Source organism: Ursus arctos, unplaced genomic scaffold (genome assembly GCF_023065955.2).
Source record: "Ursus arctos isolate Adak ecotype North America unplaced genomic scaffold, UrsArc2.0 scaffold_29, whole genome shotgun sequence".
Classification (NCBI taxonomy): domain Eukaryota; kingdom Metazoa; phylum Chordata; class Mammalia; order Carnivora; family Ursidae; genus Ursus; species Ursus arctos.
Window position 1 is genome coordinate 16,571,975 of NW_026622974.1, and position 20,471 is coordinate 16,592,445.

Here is a 20,471-nt window from a genome sequence, read left to right on the forward strand (position 1 = left end):
AAGAATGGCTACGAGAAATACTTCATTCCACAGAATCTGAAGAGCACAGGAGATGACTGCCAACTTACACTGGCAGGAAACACATCCCAAGAGCACTGATTCAGTTAGCACTCCCATTTCCAGGAGTATATCAAGTTCTAGCTAAGCTTACAACAGATAATTATTACTCAAAGTATTCCAAGAAATATAAGAAGATGAAAAATGTCTTCATTCATTTTAAGATGCTAACACAGCCTAAAAATAAACTTTGATAAATTGAAGAGAAGCAACTATAGACCGATCTAACACATGAAGATAAATAAACAGATCCCAAATAAAATCCCACCAAAACTATGGCAGTGAGTTAAAATAGTAATGTCCCAAGACTAAATAAAGCTTATTCCAATAATTAGAGGCTGACTCAAGAACAGGAAACTGATGTCCCCTGGACTAAGTCTAAACTATGAGCCATAGTGAAAGATTTCCCCAAGTAACTGAGGATCCCCACAGATTTGGTGAGGAATTTGATACAGTCGTTCAAACTTAACAACCAGGTTTCTCAGATTTCTGCTAAGACACATGTTCGTTGGTGAAGGGCCAGCCCACCACTGGATAAAGCTAACTGGGATGATTCTGAAAAATCTCTAGAACTGCAGATAGGAACCCAAACCCCTCCCTTGTTACATGATCAGGCTCTGGCAATCGCTAAGGAACGTCACCCGGAAATCCCTAGGGCTTTCTCAAAACCTGTTCGTTAGAATAAGAGTTAATGAGCCCTTGCATTATTATTATTATTATAGCTGTTGTTTTTAAGGAAATTGTTTTCAAGAAAAATTCTGGCCTTCCTATAGATGTCGAATCCACTCAGGTAGCCTTCAATTCTGTTCATAAACAGGCTGAACCAGGACCTTCCCTCTATAGTTAAAAGGACCAGGATGGAACAGTAAACCACATTCACTCCAGCTTTCGTTAATTTAGCAAATCAGCTCACCCATACCCTAGATGATTCAACTAAGAGGAAGACCACTAAAATCCATAATTTGCAGCTCTAACGAATGCAGATCCTTAAATAAAACCAAACCCCTCCTGGTCTTTGTCATTACTACAAAAAGCCAGGACACTGGAAAAAGGATTGTTACAAAACTCAAGCACAACAGGGGCCTTCAGCCCTCTATCCAGCCTTTTCAATGATTTTCCAATGATGGGACGCCGAACAACTACAAGGGCTTTTCCCAATCCTTCCTCTTCCTCAGCTTGGAGAAACAACTCTCCAAATTGAGAATGAATCTTTTTTTTAATATTTTATTTTATTTAAGTTATTTAAGTAATCTCTACACCCAGCATGGGGCTTGAACTCATGACCCCCAGATCAAGAGTCACATGTTCCTCTAACTGAGCCAGCCTGGCATCCCCAGATTGGGAATGAATCTTATCAACACCAGAGCTACACTCTAGGTGCTCAACCTCACTGTTATTAAATAGCCCCTGCCTCCAAGTACTAAAACGGTCCTTAGCTCCTCGGCCCCTGGTAATTTATTGGGCCAAGATTTCTTAGAGAAATATCATGCCAGAATTTCTTCCTCCTGAAAGAGGGAAATAATTCTAGAATTTGACAGCAACCAAGATAACCAAGCAGCTGAATCAAATGACCCTTCAACATCTTTTGTTTGTTACATCCCTGACAACACTTGACCTAATTTTAAAGATATTAACCATTTGTCCCTATTGGATCAGCCATAAAGCATCAAGCCCACGATAAGGCTCAAGGCCTCATTGTCCTCTGTGCTAATATCCCTTGTCACTCTGCTGTTCCAAATCCCCATTCTCTGTTAGCCTCCATCCCCACCGAAATCAAATTTTTCACTGTGATTAATTTATGTAGCACCTCCTTTACTATCCCCATGGATAAGGACAGTCAGTATCTCTTTGCCTTTATTTGGGGCAGGAAAAAAAAGTCCCTCCTATCTCTCCCAAATTTAAAGGCTGACCTAAACACTGAGACCTCTTCACAAGAGGACAGAATCTACCTGCTAAAACTTTTAACCTTAAAGGGACACAAAGTCTCCGATGAAAAACTGCATTTTGCTCAAACTCAGGTTTAATATTTGTGGCATGTGATCTCAGAACAAGGTCTACACATAGATCATGGCATCATGAACTTCCCAAAACCCAAAATGAAGAAAAAAACAAACCCGACCCTATTATTCAGGAAGACCAGGATGACTTAGCCCATAAAGCCCTAAAGGAGAGCATGATAAATCCCCCTACCCTTGGACATCAACCTCTTCTTTTCCCTCCTGAAAATTCTGTCACCCTTCTTCCCTCTTTTGCTGATAATACTCCTCATGACTGCCTGACTCTGTGACAGATCACCTCCTGATAATGCTGACTTTTCGAGGCTCACCAAGAGTTCTTATTTAAAAGATAAAAATGGTAAATATTATGCTGGGTATACTACTGCAATTCCTTTTGAAGTAGGTATGCCTTTAGAGTAGCTCAGGACTTTGGAATACTATGGAGACAGTGAGGCTCCTCACTTCCAATGGTACAAAATTCAAAATGGCCTTATGTCTAGGAATTATTAGCATTATCAAGGTCCCTGGGCATTCCAAACTCAGTTCTTTGGAGGCTAAAGGAAACCACCTCATAGATATTTCCACAAACAACACTATTCTCAAAGGAATCAATGACCAAATCTCTGTCCTGGTCTTAGGGGATGCTCTCACAAATGATACTCTAGAAGAATTGACTAAGATGTCCAAAAATCAGCCCAGAGAAGGAAAAACAACATTGGAAATCTAATAACTCTTGGTTTGATAAAAAAAGAAAACTCTGGCTAGGGCCAAATAATAATCCAGGCCCATCAGAAACTCTAAAATTTCCATTACTAACTACTGAACATCATTGATCACTGGTCTACTGATAAAATGATCATCTTCACGAATTAATACTGCTGGGGAAATATAAGGCCACAAAGAGTGCTGACTCTGCTTGCCCCACCTGCCCAAAATACAATTCAAGAAAACCTCTCTTCACTGCTCCTGCACACTTTAAACTGCCCAATAAACCATTTGAGGTTTAGCTGATGGATTTTATACAGCTTCCTCTTCACATGGATATAAACGTGTCTTGGCAATGGTTTGTATGTTATAAAATATCATTCCTACCTGGGGAACACCCCTAAAACTTCATAACCAGGGGATTCATTTCACCAGTCAAGTGCTTTGACAAGCCTGCGCTCTTTGGCCAGTCTTACCTTCACCCACAATCCTCAGGGTTAGTAGAACACATTATTAAGATTCAACTGGCAAAATCTATATGCTAGCCAAAAGCACTGCCATTAGTCCTTCTGAATCTCAGGTCTACCCTTTTTGGAACACATAAACTCTCACCTTTTGAGATAGTAACAGGATACCTAATGCACTTGGGTCATGTTTCTTTCAATCCATAGCTGGTTAAGGAGAATATACTTGAATATTGTAAAGGCCTATTTGTTTCTATTGAGACCAACCATGCTTTAGTAGAACAATCTCTCCAAAGCATGTTTCCAGGAAATGAAGACCTTAAACATCACAGATTGCAGCCTAGAGATTTCATCTATTGAAAAAGATACCCCACAAAGACTCTTTTCAACCACATTGGAAAGGAACCAACCCTTGTGCCGCCAAGCCCCAAGGAAAGACTCTTGGATGCCTATGTTGCATCTAAAGAAAGTGCCAAACCCTGACTGAACCTGCACACCAACTGGTGACCTGAAAATAAAGATTTCCAGGAACTGAAGCCAATGACAGCCAAAGGGAATGAGAACACTTTCCCAAGATGACTGGACCAAGCCTGTATACTTTTTTCTCACTATTGCATCTCACTGTATTCTTCCCTCTCTCACTGCAATCTATCACAAAACAGGGAAACCTTTCTGACTGTTGGATCTGCCACCGGGAACTCTGATCTGTTCATGATGTTGGAGATCTCTTGGTCTTCAATCTATTCCCCTACATCTAAGGCAAATGTAAACAAGCTAACTCCTCTTTGCAAGACTTTCAGAAAAGACTCCTTTAAGCTGGGATGGTTCCATGCAGAATGTCTGCTCCTCATCTTGTTCTGTATTTTCATTTTTAAGCTTTATACCTGTTGCCTGTCAAGCTTTTGTAGCAATGACATGCCCAACAGGGTGATGTTAGCTTAGCGCTTCAAGATGATCTCCAATGCTTAAGATACAAACCTCACATGGAAAATGCCTGAGGGGCGCCTGGGTGGCTCAGTCGTTAAACGTCTGCCTTCGGCTCAGGGCATGATCCCAGCATTCTGGGATCGAGCCCTGCATCAAGCTCCCTGCTTGGCGGGAGGCCTACTTCTCCCTCTCCCACTCCCCCTGCTTGTGTTCCCTCTCTCGCTACCTCTCTCTGTGTCAAATAAATAAAATCTTTAAAGAAAAAAAAAAGCCTGAGAATTCTCCCTTCTACCCTTCCTTGTTACTCAGATGTGACCTCAATGGTTTCAACCTGCACACTTTCCCTCCAACTGAGACATGATAATCAAGAAAGGTCCTTCCTGGCACTAAGGGATGAAATCACTTTAGTGTATGAAACCACTAAATAAAAAAATCCTAAGTCTTGATTAGCAATGCTTTCAAGCAAAGATCTTGATCAAAGGGGGAAATGTGAAAATAAATAAAGGAAACCTCATTAAAAAGGAGTCGAGAACCCCTGAGAGTTCTTGTATACTACCACGCACCTTAAGAAGCATACCTCACACACCCCTTACTTAACCAATCCAAGCAGGAAGAAGGAAAAACTCCTTGCCCAGCAACAGACCAGCCAATGAGAAACTGCCACAGTCAGCCAGTGAGAAGCCATAATAGCCCCTTCAGCTTCCTCCCTTCCTCTCTAAAAGCAAGCCCCTCTCTCCTGTTCTTCAGACTTGTTATGGTTTGTTTGTCCTGAATTGCCATTCTCTGCTATTCCCAAATAAGCTTATTTTGCTGGTAAAATAGCTGGCTCTTTTTTCTAAGGTCAACATGCTTAAACAAGAAAATCTGAGAGGATGACTCACATAATTTATATTATTTCATCTCAGCTTTGGTCATCTTAGGTTTCTACTAATATCCTTTTATGGTGGAAGAAATTTGATGAAAGCAAGAAATGAAACATATCTAGAGAGTTAGACATTTTTAGCACTGAATGTACAAAATCATCTTTTCTAGTTTTTAAACATGTCTCTTATTTTAATTTAACCATAAGTAGAAGCTACTTCCACAGTACAAGAAAGATCTCCCATTTTGCCTTATGTACCTTAAAATGTTCCTAAATTATTTCTCATTCATAGTATTAAAAAATGTTTAATAAAATGCTAAGCTAACAGGAGAGTCTATGTTCTTGCATGATGGAAAGGGACTTGATTCTGCTTACCCCTTTTGTGGTTAGAACACCTCCAACAAAGGAGTAAAAACTACATTTCCAGGAGCATTGTAGGAAACATACGCAAGGGAGCTACCAAGTTCTATATGCAGTCATTTAAGTTTAAAGAAAAATCCAAAGTACAAATGCTTGCTTTAAAAAAAAAAAAAAAAAAACTGTTTATTTCATTTTATGAGGTAGAATAAGGTATGGATTACAACATTCCATTTCAGGCGAAACTTTGATTGAATTGACTAACATATTTGTGTCTGCCTTTTTACATAGGGGTTAAGGAGCATTGATTTGGGCACCGTAATGCTTGGCTAATTTAAAAAGCTGTCTTGGCATAGTAATGCTGGGCCAACAGGTCATAAAAAAATATATAGCCAAAATAGCATTTAATAGGAAGAGTGTTACTTTCTCATCTAAACTCTGAAGAGACTGGCAAACCCAACAGTCACAAGTCGAAGTTCATCCTACCCTTCTCAGAGATGGCAGAAAAAGAGAAAGGCACTGACCTTCACAGGATGCCTAGTGGTGGGGGCTGGGAAGGGGTGGGGTGCAAAATCTAGGACAGAGAAACAAGAGGAGAAAACTCCTCTCCTTAGGATGTAGAGAGACCAAGAAAAAAAAGAGATAAAGAAGAAAAGAGATAGAAAGGCCTGGGCCAAGAGGTCTGGCCTGACCCTTGGCAGAATCCTGGCCCCCCCAGAGTTTGGGGGCATTCAGCTAAACCCTACATTGCTAGAACTTCTACTGGGATCCGGTGTGCGTTTATTTTAAGTAAAAGTGGCAACAATGGTTTCCACATTGTGTACCTTTTGGAAAGGAGGCACATCTCCCCAGGAAGGACCCTCCAGCTGCTGAAACCATAAGATAGATTCCCCTCAGTTTCTATCCTCCACCCACATTCCCCACTCCCTAAAGGGAGACAGAAACTAACTCTGTGGAATAGGAATGAAGGCACTCATACTGATTTACAGGGAAGGATCAGACTGCTTATACCATAGTTGATAAAACCAAATTGTCTTACCAGAAGGAATAACACTTCTGAGGAAGGTAAGGTTATAAAATCAGCAAATTTATACTGTCAATGTCAAACAATTTTTCCTTATTTTGGAGAAATGTCAAACTCTTTAAAATGATTAATTTTAACTATTAATGCAATTCAATAATAAGCATAGATATATACATAATTTTTCTCCAAAACTGTCCCACTGTCCCTGCACAATTCAGCACAACTAAACATAACTTAGTACACTGAGAAGAAAGAGAAAACTAAAACCTGCTCTCCACCTAGAGAGTACAGAATAAAGAGTACACGAACACATTAATGCATGGAGGTGTACTTTGGGCAGGTAGCATCAGTGGGCCAGTAAGATGAGGATAACAATATTTCCATGCGCCTGAATAACTTCTGTGGCTGAAGTGAGTCCAAAGAATTCTAAATCCTCCCGTTGTCATCCAAACACAGATTGCCAATTAAAATTTTTCTAGCAGCTCAAGATGGGAAAACATTCAAGCTAAACATAACCCCGTGCTCTATATTTATACTTTCCAGGTGGAGGCACCATGGAAAGAGCTTTAATTTCCCTCAAACCCCTCAACTTAATCCTCTGCTTTCAGGTCATCTCCTCTCCTTACGGAGGTATTTTTAGCATCTCTTATTATTCCCATTCATTGTCTTATCTCTACTCTCATCATTTCCTGAAGCAGGACAAAAGTTCCTGATGCAGGAAAAACAAACACAAGCGTCCTGATACAAAGGTGGATTATTATAAAGCTACCAGAGAATTTCAGACGTTCATAGCCTTGAAAACTGTCTTTCTGATTTATTCTGATATACATCTTCTGAGTAAGCAGATTGAGAAAGGTGTGTTGTCAGAAAAGCATCTGCACTGTAAACATAAATCAAATATAAATTAAATTCACTCTGAATGAAAACAGTATGTTTACTTTCATACAGTATAAGTGGATTATTCAAAAGCCACCTTTTAGCATTTGGCACAAGGTACTGACGTCCCTTTAGAGTCCATTTAGCCATTTGTCATTCATCTTTCTTTTTCTCCACTTTTACTTGGGTTTTATTTATTCAACAATTCAACCAATATTTTTTGAGGCCTCCTACGTGTGCAGCACTGTACTAAGCACTGAAAACAAAAATAAAGACACAATGCACCCTCAGGAACAAAACAGACTTAAAAGCAAGTGATGCAATGAAGGGAACATGAAGAAGTATGTTCAGGAGACATCATGGAGGAGGAGGTCTGGTCATGGCAGTGGGAGGGGAGCTCCACTGTAAGAAAAGCCAGGGTTACAGTTTCAAGAATGAGTGAGGGTTCAACAAGGTCAAGGGCAAGAGAAGGCCCACTGGTCAGAAAGAGGAGGATGCATAAAAGCACTGAAAATAACTGATGAGCTAGGAGGCTAGAGATGAGATCAGAAATTTGAACGAGGCATTCTTCCAGTTTTCCTTTACTTCCTCCAAGGTAGTTGGCTACCCTAATGTTTTGGGGTGGTTTTTAAAAGAGGGCAGGAGACCCCCTCAGTTTCATTGAGTGGAAAGCTTATTAAATCTGTTTGAGTCAGTGGAAGGATACACTCTCCTCAACCTAGTACAGTTATGCCTCACCTCAGATGTAAGTGTACTTGGAGAACAGAAACACAGGGGACACAAAACATAAAGTACCAGGACCCAAGATCCTGTCATGACCATATTCACAATTCCACTATTAAAATGCAAATATGTGATACATGCAAGGTCATACATCCAAAACTGTATCAATTCGGAGTAGGTAATATCAGCAGGGACTGGCATCAGAATAGGATGGAAAAGATGAGCAGGTAAGAGGGAGAATTACTTAAAGACCTAAGTAAGATAATTATGAGATTAAAAGGCACCAGAGATACACTGCCTATTTCAGTTTGGTTTGGACCAGCTTTTCTCAACTAGCCCACCTAAGGCAGCATCAAACATTTTTTGAGTCCTTCTGGATTCATTTAATAAAATAATCTCCTACGATATGATACCAAACTAGCACCAGACCCAGAAAATCTCATAAGGGGATGCCACCAAACTTTAAGAAGCAAAAAGTAGATAAAACAACAAGAGAAACCTGGAAAGACTGATGTAAAACGCTATTTGAACTGTTCCAGAGTTTAGGAAAAACATGGGAAACCCAAAAATGTTATGAAGCAAATAACAGCACTGAAACAGAACCCTGACACAGATTATCCCAAAAGAGAAAACTTCAGACCAATCTCATGTATAAAGATTAATGTGAAAATCATAATGAAAATATCAGCAAATAGAATCTGCAGCCCATTAAAAGAACACATGATGAACGGGGATTTTTTTTTTTAAGACTTTATTTATTTATTTATTTATTTGAGAAAGAGAGACAGAGATAGCGACAGAGAGCATGAGTGGGGAGGAGAGGGAGAAACAGGCTCCCTGCTAAGCAGGGGCGCTCAATCCCTCCCACGCGAGGCTCAATCCCAAGTCCCCGGATCATGACCTGAGCCGAAGGCAGACGCTTAACCGACTGAGCCACCCAGGCACCCCGAAGGGGGATTTATTGCAGAAATTCAAGCAGAGTCCAGTGTTAGAAAAATCCATTATTGTATTTCATAGGTCGAAAAAGAAAACCCACACAATCATCCCCATTAGCACAGAAAAAGCTTTGCGGGAAAATTTCAGAAAATAATTTGGACCAAAACATTCAATAATATAAGAATAGATGAGTCATAGACCGAGTCTTTTCAGGAAAGCAGAAAGCTCATCAGCTCATCAGAATGTTCCGCAGAAAGGATTCAATAAAGGGAATTGGTAAAACAGCTGTCACAGGGCTGGAACAGCAAAAAGAGGACACTGAGGTAACCTCGAGATAATAAATGCAGCTACCACCTATAAACTGGGACTGGGGGCTGGAAGAGGTTAGGGGCTATAAACTGGGGCTACGAGAACGTGGTAGCTCAAAGGAGAGGCCCCACAAAACACACTGCTCGGGTGCTGTTAGCTCCTCAGGAGCTGAAGGGAGGAAAGTGCCTCTGGGTTGGGGCTCACACCTCTGCTGAGGGCCCACTGCCTGGCTTCTGCAGGTACCTATGAAGGGATGTGATGAGGCTGGTTCTGACATTCTAGAGAAAAACTGGAGGCTGAGTTAAGATACCTTTACTGGGGCACCTCTGACTGAAACAGCAAGAGACAGGAAGTGCCTGTCCCTCCTCCCACTTTTCAGACTCCCTCTAGTGCCCCCTAGTGACAGATCCCAACAGGAAGCCACTGTCAAAGGCATCTGGGAGACACGGTCTGCAGAGTCCCAGGCCTGATTCCAGAGGCTATCATATGTAAGGGCAAGGTGAAGCTGAGAGAACAGTAAAAAAATAAATAAATAAATAAATAAATAAATAAATAACCAACCAACCAACCAACCAACCAAACAGTGGGCGCCTGGGTGGCTCAGCTGGTTAAGCGACTGCCTTTGGCTCAGGTTATGATCCAGAGATCTCAGGATGGAGTCCTGCATCAGGCTCCCTGCTGAGCAGGGAGTCAGCTTCCCCCTCTGCCCTTCACCCCACTTGTGCTCTCTCTCACTCTCTCTCTCTCTCAAATAAATAAATAAAATCTTTAAATAAATAAATAACCAGCATAGATGGAGAGTTCTGAAACATAATAAAATATTTTTATGTCAACCTAAAACCAAGCTGATGCTTACCAGGGAAATACCAAAGACATTCTCAGTAAAGTCAGGCACGGGAAAAGGATACCTACTCTTATTACTACTATTGAACATTTTGCTGGATGTCCTAGCCAATACAAACATACAAGTGAAAGAAATAAAAAATGTACAACAGGAAAGGAAGATGTACAATAATCTCTACTTGCAGATGGTATGTTTGCGGTTTTAAGATTTTATCTGTAAGTAATCTCTAAACCTAAGTGGGGCTCCTACTTACTGCCCCAAGATCAAGAGTCATATGCTCCACCAACTGATTCAGCCAGGTGCCCCCAGATGATGCTTGTGTACCTGGAAAACCTAATGATTACACTGTAAAGTACTACAAACATTAAAATAAGTAAGTTAGCAGATTACAAGGTTAAGATAACAAAACCAATAGTTTCCATATACAGAAACTACAAACAGAAAATATAATGAAAAAAGACCCACTTTTAATCACAACCAAAAAGATAAAATCTAGAAATAATCTTAGCAAGAGATGTGGAAGAAATACATGAAAAAGACTCTTCCAGAAAAGAAGAGCTTAAAATAGAAAAGCATACCAATTATTGATAGGAAAACTCAAAATCATAAAGATTCAGTTCTCCTTTAACAAAATTCATATTTAACTCCAAAAAACTACTAATTTTAAATTAGAGTTAGGTAGCCTGATTCTAATATTCATATAAAAGATGAAAAAATAATAATTGCCAAGCAAAAGAGCATCCCAATAAGAGAAGACATATCACGAAGCCTCAGTAATTAAAACAGACCATTATGGAGGGCCACATGATACTATTTATCAAAACTGAAATACATAAATCTTTGACCCCATAATTCTTTTTTTGGGAGTTCATTGTACAGATAACATTTGCTCACATGTGAAATGACTACGGTTTTACATTTAAGCATTGTTTGTAATAAAATACTAGAAAATTCTCAAATGCCACCAAATGCAGGTAGTTAGCTAAATTATATTTTTTATCCAACGGGATACTAGGCACCTATAAAAAGAAGTAAAGCACTCTCTATAGAAAGCTCTCCAAGGTACATTAAGTGAACGAAATAAGATGCAGAACAGTATATATAGTATATTACTATATATATACTATATATATAAAGAAGAAATATAAAATATATTTTTATTTCCTTGTAAAAAGAAAAAATAATAATGAAAGGATTCACAAGAAACTAAGAACAGTGGTTATGTTATGTAGGATTTCCTTAAATATGAGGCATAAGAATGGCATAAAGAATTCTCACTTTTTACAGGTTTTAATTTCTCATTTTTATAGGTCTTAAGTTCTGAATCATGTGAATGTTTTACCTATGCAAAAACTAAACTAAAATTAAAATAAATAGACAATAACAGCAAATATTGCCTAACTAAATCTTTAATTTCTACAGAGAAGAAATACCAGCATATAAAAAGTTTTTCCTGTTACTTTTTTCCACTCGTCCAATCCCATTACTAAAATCTCACGTGTAGAGCCAAATAAAACAAACAAGTAATAACAAACCCAGTTGACCCTTTGATTCTATGCACAAGTATAGTAACTCTCAGGAAAATGCAGGTATAGCCAAAGAAGAGAAAAAAAAAAAAAGGAAACATCAACACTAACTCAATGAATGACGGATTTCTTCTCAGATCATACATCACTGTAAGATAAAGGAAAGAGAGAGTTACACAAAGGTAAGGGTAGGTCTTATTCAACTTGATTTTATTCCATTTAAGCCTCTGAACAGAAGGGCCTCTCTCAGTCAGTTAGGTCCACTCCTCTAGTAAGTCTAAGCCCTTCAGAATCCATGGCCCAGAGTAAGGGGCTCTCCAGGCTCTGGTGCTTCCTGCATGGATGAGGAAAACAGGTAAGAAAAGTGGTGATGGGGTCTCTGGCCCCATCTCGTAAATCTCAATACCCAGCCCAGGGGCCTATGCCGTAGCCTGGTTTTGCAGGGCCCTGACTCTGGGATCTACTAAAGCAGTTGCAGCAAAGGTACTAGATTCCAGCTGCTAGAAGGATTTAAAGCAACGGTTAACAACAATGAGGGGACAGCTTGGAGGAAACCCAGGCATATCTTCCTTGCCTTTTACAGATAGCCCCTCCTCTGTACCAAATGTTTTCATGAAAGCACAAAAGTAATAAAATGTGCAGAAGTCACATGAGAGACTTAGGTTTCAGGCCCAGAAACCAAAATATAAGATAAAAAAAAAAAAAAACCCTAATTAAAAATAAATTTTAAAAATCCTTAATTACAGCTCCCGTTTTGTACAGAGTCTCAAAGGACAGAGTTCCAGACTTCCATACATGTTCCTTGATTTTGCTTTCTTAACATATGTAATAAAAGACTACAGGTGGGCTTAAGATCAGTGAGCATCCATTTGAGGGTTAGAATCGATTCTTGCCTATCTTTGCCTGAAGTTCATTAGCTGTATGAGACCTGATTTCCTTATCAACATCATTAGTAGTCATTGTCCCAATGTTCGTTCATTTCTACAAAAAAGATACAAGAAAGGCAATAAAATATCCAAATAATTGCAAATGCCGCTGAGCAAGGACAGTAATGTTGCTGAAACTGGTTACAAGCAGGCAGCTCTCAAAATATTCCTTTGTCCTGATTGAATGACATAATCTAAAATCCTGGCATGAAAACCTGTTTAGCGATGGCATTAATATACTACATGAAAGGGAAGGTTATACACACAGTCAGAAATTGCACAGGCAAAGCAAGCCCTTCAATTGTGGAATTCAAATTTCAGACACTTCCTGCTGCCTCCTTGTCAGTCTTTTACAACCTGGAATGAATTAAGTTGAAGTGATTATCGTCTAATTAAATCTAGCTGCATTCTTCAGTATGGAAATGACATCCTGATGGGAGATGAGGGTAGAAGTTTGTGGAAGAAGGGCAAAAGGGATTTTAGAAGCTGAGGGGAATTTAAGGGTAGGGCAAGCCCAGAAAATCCGCTAAAGAAAGTGTTCTGGGAAGCCAAGAAACCGGCCTGAGAGCAGCTGGGCACGTAGAGGAGCAGAAGAATGGAAAAGAGGGAAGAGGGAAAACAGAACCAAATTTCAACTACTCTCCGTTTTCTTAAATGTGCCCTACTGACTCCAATTATTTTACCCACTTAAGCCCATTCATCCATTCATCAAATATTTACCAAACATCAAATATTCAACAAATGGTGAGCAAGTACCCATTCTTGCCACATCCCACACAAGACTATGGAGAAAAGATAGAAACTGCAGCTGAACCTTAAACCACACAGGTTTGAACTGCATAGGTCCACTTCCACAAATTTTTTTTTTTTAGATTTTATTTATTTATTTGAGATAGGGAATGCACACTAGCAGGGGGGGGGAGAGAAAGAGAAGCAGACTCCCCGCTGAGCAGAGAGCCCCACGAGGGACTCAATCCCTGGACCCTGAGATCATGACCTGAGCCAAAGACAGACGCTTAATCGACTGAGCCATCCAGGCACCCCACAAAGATTTTTTTTTTAAGTTCTTATTTAAATTCCAGTTAGTTAACATACAGTGTAATATTAGTTTCAGGTATACAATATAGTGATTCAACACTTCCACACAACACCCAGTGCTCATCACAATAAGTGCACTCCTTAATCCCCATCACCTATTTAACCCCCCCCCCACTTCCCCTCTAGTAACTGTCAGTTTGTCTCTATAGTTAAGAGTCTGGTTTTGTTTTGTTTTGTTTTGTTTGTTTGTTCGTTTGTTTGTTTTTAGAGAGGGAGGGGGTAAAGGGGCAGAGGGAGAGAGAGAATCTTAAGCAGGCTCCGCACCCAGCATGGAGCCCAGCGAGGGGCTCAGTCTCACGACCCAGAGATCATGACCTGAGCCCAAATCAAGAGCTGGATGCTTAACCAAATGAGCCACCCAGGTGCCCCAAGAGTGTGTTTCTTGATTTGCTTCCTTCTCCCTTTTTTCCCCCTTCGCTTGTTTTTTTGTTTCTTAAATTCCATATATGATTGAAATCATATGGTATTTGTCTTTCCCTGACTGACTTATTTTGGTTAGCATAAACGCTCTAGTAGCTCCATATATGTTGTTGTAAATGGCAAGATTTCATTCTTTTTTATGACTAAGTAATATTCCATTGTGTATGTAGATACCACATCTTCTGTATCCATCCATCAATTGATGGACATGGGCTCTCTGCATGGTTTGGCTATTGTAGATAATGCTACTATAAACATTGGGATGCATGTATCCCTTTGAATTAGTGTTTTTGTATTCTTTGGATAAACACCTAGTACTGCAACTGCTGGATCGTGGGGTAGTTCTATTATTTATTGAGGAACGTCCATACTGTTTTCCAGAGTGGCTGCACCAATTTGCATTCCTACCAACATTGCAAGAGGGTTCCCCTTTCTCCACATCCTCGCCAACACCTGTTTTCTTGTGTTGTTGATTTTAGCCATTCTGACAGGTCATATGGATTTTTTTGATGAATACAGTACTGTAAATGTATTTTCTTTTCTTTGAATTTTTTTCTTTTTTTTTAACTAGGCAAAAACTTTATTAACCTTGTTTCAGATTTTATTCCTAGGCTTCTTCAGCTTAATTAGCTGCAAAGAATGAATTGTGTGTAAGCAAAAACTGAAAAGAGCTGCAGTGTCCAAGGGCCTTGGGCTTAAAAATATTAGAGATCTAGATTTTACCAGATCCGTGAACAAAATTTTTAAAAGCAGTCGTAATACAAAATAGCAGCTCCCAGTCACTTCTTCAAGTTTTATCTTCTTGAGAAGTTGACTCAATTCAGTCCAATTCCTTGGAAGCTTCATCAAAATTCTCCACAAGATCTGGAGCTTCATCATCATCCTCCTCTTCGGTAGCAAGTGTTGCTCTTCTGTCCACAGATAGTGTGGGCAGAGCGTCAGCCAGTCTCCTTCAACTGGTCAGACTGTCTGCACCGGGCTGGTTTAAGATCCTGGGCAGCATTTCTGTCAGCTGCTTTCTCTCAGCATGGCCTGTAATGGCGGAAGTATTCACCCCAGGGATGCCTGAACTTCAGGTTTGTTAAAGTGGATCGCTGTTCTTGGTTTGTGAACATATTCACTTCTTCGATACCAGAGATCCGGTTTACCTCTAACTTCTTTTTTTTTTTTAATGATTTTTTATTATATTGTGTTAGTCACCATACGGTACATTACCTCTAACTTCTTTAAGGAGAACCGAAGTTTTTCATCATCTGCCGTAGCCGTTCTATGAACCAGCTTCTTTCGGTGAGCAGTTCCTTTCCCGCCCATGCGCACTCCTGCTTGCAGTTTGATGAGTTTCTCCTGGTTCGTGATAGTTTCTTTCACCTTGTTGGAGTGGAAATGGGGGACTAGGGTTGATGCTCAGGGGGTCTCAGGTTGAGATTAGGTGCACACATGCGGGGACGCAAGATGGTAGCTAGAAGAAGGCCAGAAGTTCTCCCTTGAATTTTCTTAATAACATTTTCTTTTCTGTAGCTTACGTTACTGTAAGGATACAGTATGTAATACATAAAACATAAAAAATATTGTTAATCCTTTATTTATGTTCTCAGTAAGGCTTCCAGTCAACAGTAGGCTATTAGCAGTTAAGTTTTGGAAGTCAAAACTTGGCGGGGAGGGAGGGGAGCACTCCTAACCCCTGCATTGTTCAAGGGTCAACTGTACAAAGTACCTGCCTCGAGAGGACAGATGTGTAATCCCTTTATCTGGTGCCCTCATCCAGCCCCAGAGAGCAGAATGTTTGAGAGGATTAAGGGAGGGTTGTGAGATAAAGGAAGGAAAGAGGAGATGTTTAATCTTCGTTTTTAAGTATGAGTAAGAGTTTGCCACACATACAGACATACACACACAAAAAGAGTAGAGTAATTCCACCACTGGCCATAGTAGGAAAACACAGGGGGAAGAGTGAACACTGAACAACCAGGCCTTGTTTGAGTTTAGGTAATGTATGTGTTAGAGGTAGGGTGGAGCTAAGACTGAGGACCGGTATACTAATTCTGTAAGCAATGCCATTAAGCAAAAGGAGTGGAAGATCAGATCTGATTCTGATAGCAAACTCTGCCAACAATACAATAAAAGGCAAACTGCAAGCCAGAGCCAAGGAGACTGGATAACAGACTATTTTAAGAGCCAGTTCCTATACTTCTCTGGCTTATGAGTTTTATATTTGTCACCATTACATTATTTCATTAGAGGCTATTCTTCTTTTGTGCTATTGCCCTTACCAAGTAACTGTACAATTTATCCCCCAAACAGGTGCATTTTTAAGAGTGAATGGGAACACTAATCAGACAGGACGTTAATACAATAGGCAGAAACTCAAACTCTCCCTGGGAAAGAAGTCTCCGTCCTGGGGGTTATTAGCATAACCCATATTTTGATCCTAGAAAAATGACAACTCTTGACTTCCTGCTTAGTTTTGGTTTTCTAAATTACTTTTTGTTATGCTCTGAGTTTACAAATTCTAGCACATGGGCTGTAAATGGTTCATCTCAGCTGGGTGCCAGTTTACTAATTTGTTGACCAACAGCCCACCAGTGCATTTCACTGTGGCATATACATAGTCTCCATTACCAAAATGAAAAGATCGTCCTTTTTGTGACCAGTCCTTTTTGTGACTATACCGGGTTGGTTGCCCTCTGCAACTGAGATGCCTCCAGGCTGGCCCTTCCAACTTTAGTTAACGTGTACTCAAGAAACACAAATTAATTTGAATATTGATCTTAAAAAGCATAATTAGGAAACTATATTTTCTTATAGCAAAAATATTATATTCCAAAGCCAAATATGCATATCCACTAAAAGATTTTCCAACTGTTTCTTTGAACAATATAGATAACAAAGAGTTATCTAAATATATCTAAAAAGAATTTTTTTTTAGTTTTCTGGATTACTCCCATACACTCTCCCTATCAGTTGGCAGTATCTCTCTGTTTTTCTAAGCTACACACACTAGTTCAGCTTAATTAAAAGGCCTGTTGCCATAGTTTCTCAGAGAACAGCTCAAGGCATGCTTGAGTCCATTATTTTCTTGAGGTTTCTAGAGAAATTATAATGTAGCAGTAGCCAGCCAATAGTTCCTAATTTTACCTCCCATCCAGTATGGCATATGATTCAGACACATAGCTAGATATTCTCAATATCTTAAGGGAATCTAAACAACTAGGAATGTTATTTAAAATGCAGCCTTTGGTTTCTTTCGTTCTGCCACATCAGTAATGTAACCGGCAGACTGCAGCTTCGTCAAAGAGCAGACCAAGGGGGAATTCAGCCCCTCAGTCTGCATCTGACTGCATCTGTGGAAAACACCAGCACATTTTTCTTCCTAATAATAATGGAGAAAATGCACTGTATTTACAAGTTATAATAATCATTTGTTTCATATTTTCTAATAACTCAGAAATGTAAATTCCAATAAGCATGAAAAAGGAGCTCTCAGAAAATAGATTAAATATTGGAAATTCACTTCTTTAAGTATTTCAAAAATTAAAAAGTGGAGCTCAGAGATCTTTATTTCTTAAAGCTAAAACTTGATTCCATCTGAATCCCACCCTGCTTTCAGATGGCAATCCTCTCTATCTTGAAGTCCCAGAGAGCAAGCTCAAAGGTTACTCTGAGCTTTCAAGGTTAAAGAATGTGAATTAACTTTGATCCCTATGAACCTTAGAAAAGGCAAATGCCAGTTAGCTTGTTCTGATTAGGCCCCACTTTTCTGCAGCCAGGTAGCTATAAGCATGGACTGTGCAGGTAAAAGGACCAGGGTTGGAATTTCAGCTCAGGGAACAACCTCTGTATGACCTTGGGCAAGTGATGATTAAATGAGATAGGACATATGTGAAGACAGGAAAGCTCTCAAAAAACGGTAGCTATTATCATTTTCCCATAACTAAGTCATCTCCAGAGCAGGATATGCGGCAGGATGAGATCTCACAATTTCCAGAAGAGCCTAAAATCACCCTGCTTCCTTTGACTATCAATTTAAGAGCTCATATAAACTACTTGATTACTGATTTTTTTTTCAACTCAAACATTACACAGATCATTTGACTTCCTCATTCTATATCACTAACCTTCCTTTTACTCTCTTTTTTTTTTTTCTATACAAGATGAACAGAGTCTAAAAAGTTTTTGAGAGGTAGTAGGGCCATATTTCCAATCAGGAGAATAGAGAGAAATCAAAGACTCCTTATGCATGTTAGATTTATAGATATCTGCTAATGAAAAAAATGCATGGTGAATGAATGAAGTCTCCATTCTGTCATGGCTATGTGTTCCTTTATCTTTGAATCGACAGGTTTGCATATTTTTAAAATCACATATATTATTTTCACTGATTCTCAGAACATCCCATAAAAAGATAGAACAGGTATGGCTATTTCTGGTGTATCAAAGGACAAAGTGCGCCCCAGCAATATTAAGAGACTTACCCAAGTTAAGCTAAAAACAAGACTTGACTTCAGGTCTTTTAACAATGAAGTCAGGATTATTTCCACTCTACCACTTGACCTCTCATGCAGCCCTAACACTGCAGCAAGGTAAAGGCAAGCTGAGAAACATCGCCCCAGGGAGTATTTGTGGCCCCACTATTCCCTGAAGATGTACTTGTTCACTGTTAAGCAAACGTGGAGTACGTCAACCTCTATGCTGCAGTAAAAAATCTGAGCTAGAATTTCCAGTTGTAGATTATGGATTGAGAACGATTTTATGAATTACTATTTCTCCAAGTATTACCAGTAATAAAAGAAAGTTATCTACATCTCACACCTGAACCATAGTGGGAACTAAAGCTCAACTCGCCCAGCCAAAGGCATTACCCAGGACAAATTTTCACTTGGTAGAGATTTTCAAAAATGATGCCAATGCTAACCAGACAAGGATATCTGGTCATCTTACAACCAGATTTCTTAACTGGGGTCTATCTCTGCATTAAGAGGGCCTCCACAGGTACCTGAAAGTACATGCATAGTATATGTCTATGTACCCCTAATATTTCTAGGGAGAGAGACCATAGATTTCATCGGATTCTCACAATGTCCCCCAAAGGTCGAGATCCCATAGAAGGAATTCAGAACAGAAGAAAAAGACCTCTCATTATTATAATTTTTAAACTTTTTTAAGTTTCTATTTGTATTGCAAATTTCTGTTATACTGTGTCACTTTTAAAAAACTAGACAATTTCACCAAATCTTCCCAAATATATTTGGAATTCCTTTGGGACAGCCCTATGGCAGCTTTTAAAGCAAGAGGCAGTCACACTCTTTATCAGTCTCAAATGCTTGAAAATGCCTGCTTCCTCCTCCACGCTGCTCACTGCAGAGTAGGTAATGGCAGGAATTTACTTATTTAATGTTTGTTAATGATTCTCCAGAGTTATTCGGTTAGTCATTTCAAGCTTGTTAATGGTCTACTACCTAATTCTTAATGTGAGAGTTCTTTTCTCTTTGTAAATAATATCAATAAGAGGATAAAATGTATACTGTTTTCTCCAAAATCTGTAGGTAGTTCTTAAATCCCAGTCTATTTTGTTTTCAGAAATCAAAAGGAAATTCTGAATATCCATCAAACTGGAGGATGATGAGACTGATCAGAAAAGAAAAGGAAAGAAAACTTCTCCAAACAAAAACAAAGTTAGGTTACTGAAAGTATAATGATGAAATAAATGGAATCTTCAATGTTACATGAGTTATATGTAGCAATACACATCTCTACCAGCATCATCTAAGATGGCAAAATGCTACAAGATTTTTCAAAACATAAATAAATAAAAAGAGAAAAGCAATGGGCTTAAGGTGGAGGGAGGACAGACTACTTAAAAACAGATCATGGTGGGCCACCTGGGTGGTTCAGTTGGTCGAGCATCCAACTCTCAGTTTCAGCTCACATCATGATTTCATGGGTTGTGGGATCAAGCCCCCATCTGCTTGAAGAGTCTCTCCCTCTATGCCTCCCCCCACCCATACTCCCCCCACCCTCTCTAAAATAAATAAAATCTTTAAAAAAATAAAAACAGATCATGGCTCTGGGTACAGTAAAGTAGAATAAGCATACGTCTCTCCACCGAATACAACTATACAACTGAACGGAATGCACTGAGCGACTAGCTATCTGAAGGCTCTGAGAAGCAACTAGTAGCAAGGGGGTTGAAGTAAAATGGCCAGAATTTGAAGCACCACCAAATTAATCATGAATTTGCCATTTTTGGTCTCCAGTATCCTGCAGACTAAACGCAACACAGCATCACAGCCTGAAACCTAGAGCTGGGTACCGAGGCTCAGAGAGAACTCCAAGAGAAGGCCCCTTATTCAGACTTGAGGAATGAGAAAGGGAGTGCAAAAATCCCCCACTTTTTTTCTGAGTTCTCCTGAGCCCCAGCCCTTT

General features: G+C 39.5%; 1 protein-coding gene and 1 pseudogene across 13 annotated transcripts in view; both read right to left on the bottom strand.

Moving 5' to 3' along the window:
• LOC113261161 (dystonin) overlaps window positions 1–20,471 on the bottom strand; it is a 453,463-nt gene that overhangs the window by 414,222 nt on the left and 18,770 nt on the right. The gene's annotated exons all lie outside the window — the stretch shown is intronic.
• Window positions 14,667–17,217, bottom strand: LOC113261327 (transcription factor BTF3-like; annotated as a pseudogene).